This window comes from Chlorocebus sabaeus, chromosome 14, assembly GCF_047675955.1.
Source record: "Chlorocebus sabaeus isolate Y175 chromosome 14, mChlSab1.0.hap1, whole genome shotgun sequence".
Classification (NCBI taxonomy): domain Eukaryota; kingdom Metazoa; phylum Chordata; class Mammalia; order Primates; family Cercopithecidae; genus Chlorocebus; species Chlorocebus sabaeus.
Genome location: NC_132917.1, coordinates 74,238,844 through 74,246,045, shown reverse-complemented (window position 1 = coordinate 74,246,045; position 7,202 = coordinate 74,238,844). Strand labels below are relative to the sequence as shown.

Here is a 7,202-nt window from a genome sequence, read left to right as displayed (position 1 = left end):
CCAACTGCTTGCTGAGTGGTGACCCAACACACTTTTTGTGTTACACATCAGGGAGGCCCAGCTGGCACAAGCCAGTATTAGAAGGCTGGTAGAAGAATCATTCAGCCCAAAATATAATCAGCAAGGGGATATGAGATCCCAGATCTCCTTCTCCCATCCCCTAGTTCCAGCCAGACCAGTAGAGTCAGTTTTTGCAACGAAGGCTTCTTGAGGGAGATACTAGGCATCAGAAACAGAGAAAGCAAGAAGACCCAGTTTATTTTCTCAGGGTCGGCCAGAGGTGTAGGCCATACAGGTGATACAGTTGATGCATTACTGCCTTGGGCCTAAGTCCTTTGAAAAGGCCCTTTCTGATTGAGAAAGTTTGGCTCCTCCGGGGAAAGGTTCGGGGAGTGGGTGGCAGGCACATTCTCCCGGATGTTTTCTCTTAAATTGTAGAATAGCCCCTTTATTATTTTTGTTTGTTTTTTTTAAAAAAAATTACTCATCTCCTTGCAATGTGATAGCCTCTTTAAAAGAAAAGCATTTTTTTTGGTGGGGGGGTCAGGTAATACATATCCAAAGTACAAAATTGAAAGTGTACAAAAGGATATAGAGAGTTTTTTTTTTTTTTTTAACTATTTTTCTCTTCTTATACATCAACCACCTGTTTCCCCGCCGAGAGGCAACTCAGGGTCTCACGTATCGTTTCGTGGTCAACTAAATTAATCCCAACTGGAAAGTGAACAAAGGCAAAACTCTATGCACCTGCAAGTATGATTGTTTTTGTCCCTTTCCACAAATTGTAACATGTCATGACACTATCTGCATCTTGCTTAGTGACAGTTTCTTAAACTTCTTTCCTGTCTCCTCTTCTCTAATCTATTATCCCCACTGCCACATCTAGTAATCACTTTTCATCATGACACTTTCTTGCTTAAAATCCTTTGAAGGTACCCCTCTCCTTTGTAGGATGAACTCTAAGCCCCTTCTCTACACTTAGAAGGCCCTGTGCTAGGCCGGGCGTGGTGGCTCATGCCTGTAATCCCAGCACTTTGAGAGGCTGAGGTGGGCTAATCACCTGAGGTCGGGAGTTCGAGACCAGCCTGACCAACATGGAGAAACCCCATCTCTAGTAAAAATACAAAATTAGCTGGGCATGGTGGTGCATGCCTGTAATCCCAGCTACTCAGGAGGCTGAGGCAGGAGAATTGCTTGAACCTGAGAGGTGGAGGTTTCAGTGAGCTGAGACTGCACCATTGCACTCCAGCTTGGGCAACAAGAGTGAAACTCTGTCTCAAAAAAAAAAAAAAAAAACCCCTCCACTGGCTGAGAGCCTTGCCTTTTGCCCTTCCTTAGCCCACCTCCTAGTCTCCAGCCAGGCAATCTGCAGCTCTTGGACCATGGTCTGTTTTTTTTTTCACCCTCTCGCTGTGTTTTTGCACATATGGTTCCTTCTACCCGGAATATCCTTTCTCATCGTGTTGGCCTGGCTAACTTTAGTTCACCTGCCAAGATGCAGCACAGATATCACCTCTGCTGTGGATCTTTCCACAACCTTCACCTCCCCCAGTCACCCCCATTTACTGGGCTCCATTAGCCCCCTTGGACACATCTCTGTGACTGCACTGATGTTGCTCTGTGAGGATCCGTCTCTCCAACTGAGCAGAGAGTGCTTTTGGTCTCTATGTCACTGTCTGCAAATTTAAAGTCCATTGTCTTCTTTAAGAATAATTTTCTTTCCAGCAAATTTTGGCTAAATACCACCTGCTCAGTTTTTCATTTGTAATTTGTAATTTTTAAATTTTATTTTGTATTAATTTTTTTTTCCTGGGGAGACAAGGCGCAGGTGTTGGAAGCAGCCCATGCAGCAGGCTGGCCTCCTGCTGAGTGATTCTTAATTTCAGTGTAAGCCTTGAAATAGTTTTAGCATTTTAAAAACAATACTGTAAACTGATATGTGACAACTATTTTTTATACTTTATATAATCCAGCCTTTTTTTTTTTTTTTTTTTTTTTGAGACGGAGTTTTGCTCTTGTTTCCCAGGCTGGAGTGCAGTGATGCGATTTTGGCTCACTGCAACCTCCATCTCCTGGGTTCAAGCGATTCTCCTGCCTCACTCTCCCGATGAGCTGGGATTATAGGCGCCCAACACCACGCCCGGCTAATTTTTTGTATTTTTGCTAGAGACGGGATTTCGCCATGTTGGGCTGGCTGACCTCAGGTGATCCACCTGCCTTGGCCTCTCAAAGTGCTGGAATTACAGGCATGAGCCACCACACCCGGCCAATCCAGATTTTTTTGTATACCTACTGATATGGTTTGGCTCTGTGTCCCCACCCAAATCTCATCTTCAACTGTAATCCCCACATGTGGAGGGAGGGACCTGGTGGGAAGTGATTGGATCATGGGGGCAGTTTCCCCCATGCTGTTCTTGTGATATTGAGAGAGATCTCACAAGATCTGATGGTTTTAAAAATGGCAATCTTCCCCTGCCTGCTCTCTGTCTCACCTGCAACCATGTAAGACATGCCTTGCTTCCCCTTTGTCTTCCGCCGTGATTATAAGTTTCCTGAGATCTCCCCAGCCATGCAGAGTTGTGAGTCAATTAAACCTTTTTTGTTTATAAATTACCCAGTCTCAGGTAGCATCTTAATAGTGGTGTGAGAACAGACTAAAACACTTATGTACTATTTTAAACATCTTTTTAAGATTTAACTTTAAGACTGTAATTTTGTTTTTGTTTTTGTTTTTTAATATTAAACTTGTCAATAGTTTTCCAGTGATGGCCTTCCCTAGCTTTGTTTCTTTAAAAATATTTTTTCAAGTATCACTGCACACATATTTCTTTTCCCCAAAACCTAGCACCCTTATGTCCTTAACACCTAGCTTAGTGTCTGCCATATTCCAGGTGCCTAATGAACATTTGTGGGATGGCTAAATGAAGGAATTAATGTATAAATACATGAAAGCAACTTTCACAGTGTTTCCAGCTTCTCCTTCCCCTTCTTAGCCATCAGTGAAATAAAATATATAAATGAGGATCAATTAAGTTAGCTTCAACTAGCACGTACAAGAAAAGCAAGGCAAAACTCTAAACACTAATATGAAAGAAGAAAAAGATCATTAGGAAGGCAGCTAATAATGAAAATGAGGTCCCAGCTAACATTAAGCTCTCCTATGCCTAGCCCAGATTTCTGGATAGGGGCCCCACTGCCCCTTCTTAGAGAGCCCTGCTCTCCTATCTTCTGGAGAAGCAGGTTGGGGAGTGAGCATGGGAGTTTACTCTAGAACTTGGATTGAAGGAGTATGGTCCCTCTCATCTCTACCCAGGGCCCCTACATCTGGCAGAGTCAGCCCCAGGGGTGAATGTGTCTTCTGTTCAGTATGCACATGGGTACATTGATGAGGGGCACCTGACAGGCTGGAGGCCCTTCGACCTTTAACCAAAACTATGACTGCAGCAAACTGCTATTGACTTCATTCACTGGAGAGCTTGCCCAGAGACTTCCAGGAACAGGTAACTGCCTCTGACACCCCTTACTCCACTCCCAGCACCACCTCCCAACCTTTCGCATCTCCTTCCAACATGTCCTGGCCATAAAGTACTCCCAATGTGCCCCCAAACCAGGATTTTATTCCACTCCAACTATCATCTGTGTACCCTCTATTTCTCTCAATCCTGTATTCACATCATTTCAACCTGTTCCCATTCTTTCATCTCCCACAGTATTTCTTTCCTGCTGGTGTTTTCAATACCAGCATCATCCATCGTGTTCCTCCTGCAGTTCACCCAACACTTCCAATACCTATTCTTCCTTACTGGCTTGGATACCATTAAGGTAAGCTATGGAGCACCAGTGTCCCCTGCACCACCCTCAAGTCGCTGGTCAACACTACCAAACAGACTTGGAAGGACCCTTCCCTCATTTGCATGCTGCTGAACTACACTTAACCCCTTTTTTTTATTTTTTATTTTTATTATTTTTTTTGAGACGGAGTCTCACTCTGTCGCCCAGGCTGGAGTGCAGCTCACTGCAAGCTCCGCCTTCCAGGTTTGCACCATTCTCCTGCCTCAGCCTCCCGAGTAGCTGGGACTACAGATGCCTACCACTATCCCCGGCTAATTTTTTTTTTTTTTTTTTTTTTTTGTATTTTTAGTAGAGACGGGGTTTCACCGTGTTAGCCAGGATGGTCTCGTTCTCCTGACCTCGTGATCCGCCCGTCTCGGCCTCCCAAAGTGCTGGGATTACAGGCTTGAGCCACCGCGCCCGGCCCCACTTAACCCCTTTTATCGGTCATCCTCCTCTCTCTTCACTTTGCACTCTCCTTGTGTCTCACCTTCTTAGGAATGACTGTGAATGCTGTGGAGCCCGGTGTTGTGTACATGGGGATTATGAAGCATTTCTCTCAGCCGTACCGCTTCTTCTTCTGGCTTGTCAGCTTCTTCATGAAGGTGGGTCGGGGAGAGAACTGATTTGGCCTAGAGGAATGGGGCAGGGCTCAACTTCTCAGTGTGTCCCAGCAGGCCAAAGTTTGCCTGGCATGACTTCTTTTTTGCTCCTCCCTCCCAACAGGATCTCAAATAAAGTGTATTCCCAGTCCTCTACTTGAGCTTGGCAGAGGAGCAGGATGGTATTTCTGGAAAATATTTCAGCAGTTCCTGTGTGATAACTCTTCCCATTAAAGCCTCTCAGGATCCTCATGTTGCCCAGAGCCTCTGTAATGCCTCAGTTTGACTGACAAGCCTAGTCAAGACGGACTGACCCTCTGTGACCTCTGCCCTAACTTGCCACCCTTCCTCTAACTTCCAGCACTTACTCTGATTATGCCCTTTGTTTGCTGGCTTCTAGGACCAATCATTGTCCAATATAATAACCACTTCCTCTGCCTATTGGCTTACTGATGACTTGAAAGCCAAGAATAGTCAGGGGCCAGCTGTAATCCCAATGCTTTGGGAGGCCGAGGTGGGCAGACTGCTTGAGCTCAGGAGTTCATGACCAGCCTGAGCAACTTGGTGAAACCCCATCTCTATGAAGAAATACAAAAATTAGCTGAGCAGAGTGATGTGTTCCTGTGGTCCCAGTTACTCAGGAGAGTAAGGTGGGAGGATTGCATTGAGACCAGGAGGTCAAGGCTGCAGTGAGCCAAGATTGCGCCACTGCACTCCAGCCTGGGTGACAGAGCAAGACCCTGTCTCAAAAAGAAAAAAAAAAAAAGAATAATCGACACAGTTTAATCTTCCACTTTACTGCCAGTTCGCTGGTGGAAGTACTCATCCTTTAGGCACTAGGATCTCCCAACCTACCGAGTGTCATGGCGGGTTGTGGTGACTTGAAGTAAAACTCCTTCCAGGGAGCGTTAGGGTTACCAGTAAGAAGGGAAACTTTCATTTGTACCTCTTGATTCCCAGACCTGTGCTTCTTGCCTATGGGGAAGACAGCCCCACACAGTGACCTCTGGATTAAGCCATATACCACATCCTATAGCACAGCACCCCAACCTCGTAGGGTGTTGTCTCCCAGCTAGTAGTATACTGAGCCTGCTCTGGGTGATCCAGTTAATTTAGGGAGTATAAGCCCATTGCTCCTTTTCTGGGATCCTTGTTCATATATATAAATTTTAGAATCAGCTCTTTGAATTTCACACACACACACACACACACACACACACACACACACACACACACCCTGTTGGGGATTGCATTGAATCTATAGATCTACTTGGGAGGATTGACATTTTTATGAGACTGAGTCTTCCCAACCGTGGACAAGGTTGACTCATATCTATTTAAATCTTCTTAATACCTGTACAAAACTTTAAATAATTTTATCCACAAAGATCTTGCACAGAAGTTTTACTGCATTTATATTCAGGCACTCTCATTTTTATGCTATTATAAATGATATTTTAAAATGTGTATATCTGTTGATGGCTGTGTGAAACCTCAGTTCTTAGTTTAAAAGAATTTAAACACGGGACACACAGCAAAAGAAGTGCAGCACAGAGTATTTATTGCAAAAGAAAAAATATTTTGAAAGGTAGGTGCAGAACAGGCAGTACACCGAGAGAGGGAGAGAATTCAGGGCAGGCTGCTTATAAGGATGAGACAGCAAAGACTGGCACTAGCGAGACTCCCTTTATGGAAGTCTGACATGATTATTCATGAGGTGGCAAGAGGTGTTACTAGTAAGCATGTTCTGGGTGGTCCTCTGGGTGTGGATGCTCAGTAGCTGTATATGCTTGTTCATATGTCACATGTCTCATTAGCATCTTCAATATCCAGGGGTGTGCTTTTTACTAATAAAATGAGCAACAGGTCAGTTTGAGGACAGGTAAAATCAAACTGCACATGCTGTCTACAGGGGAAATTCCCTACTGAGGATAGCTTTGCTTGAATGAGCTCAGTTACAATGCATATGCTGAGGTTTATTGTGTTGATTGTACAGTCACCGCTGTTGCTGCCTTGATTACTTGGTCACTTCCTTGACTACCTCTCCTGCCTCATATTGATCTTACATCAAACAACTTTATGAAGTTATCTAATTCTAATAAGTTATCCATAGATTCTCTTGGTTTTTCTACATGGAAAATCACATCATCCAGAAATAATCACAGTTTTATTTCTTCCTTTGTAACTATTCTAACTCATATTTCTTTTTCTAGAAAACCGTAATAGATTTTCTAGTATTGAAACAACCTTACATTTCTGGAATAAACCCAGCTTTGTAATAGTGTTACCTTTTTTTTTTTTTGAGACGGAGTCTCCCTCTGTCGCCCAGGCTGGAGTGCAGTGGCTGGATCTCAGCTCACTGCAAGCTCCGCCTCCCGGGTTCACGCCATTCTCCTGCCTCAGCCTCCCGAGTAGCTGGGACTACAGGCGCCCGCCACCTCGCCCGGCTAGTTTTTTGTATTTTTTAGTAGAGATGGGGTTTCACCATGTTAGCCAGGATGGTCTCGATCTCCTGACCTCGTGATCTACCCGTCTCAGCCTCCCAAAGTGCTGGGATTACAGGCTTTTTTTTTTTTTTTTTTTTTAAAGAACTTTTTACTATGTTCGTAAAGGAGATTGGCCCAAATAAATAAAATAAAAATAAAAAATAATAAATAATAAAGGAGATTGGCCTGTATTTTTCCTTATTTATGTTGAAATTGCCTTGTTTTGCTGTTATGAGTAATTTTTTTTTTTTTTTTTTTTAGACAGAGTCTCTCTCTCTCGCCC

The 7,202-nt window shown here is 44.0% G+C and overlaps 1 long non-coding RNA gene across 2 annotated transcripts; it reads left to right on the top strand.

The window, feature by feature from the left end:
• Positions 1-2,597: 2,597 nt before the first annotated feature.
• LOC119627118 (uncharacterized) lies at positions 2,598-5,454 on the top strand. Of its 2 annotated transcripts, XR_005243160.2 has the most exons (4): positions 2,598-3,500; positions 3,711-3,822; positions 4,330-4,436; positions 4,558-5,454. It is a non-coding gene; the product is annotated as an uncharacterized lncRNA (long non-coding RNA). The 2 variants fall into 2 exon arrangements; XR_005243159.2 differs by having other exon boundaries at positions 2,598-3,822.
• The last annotated feature ends 1,748 nt before the right edge of the window (positions 5,455-7,202 follow it).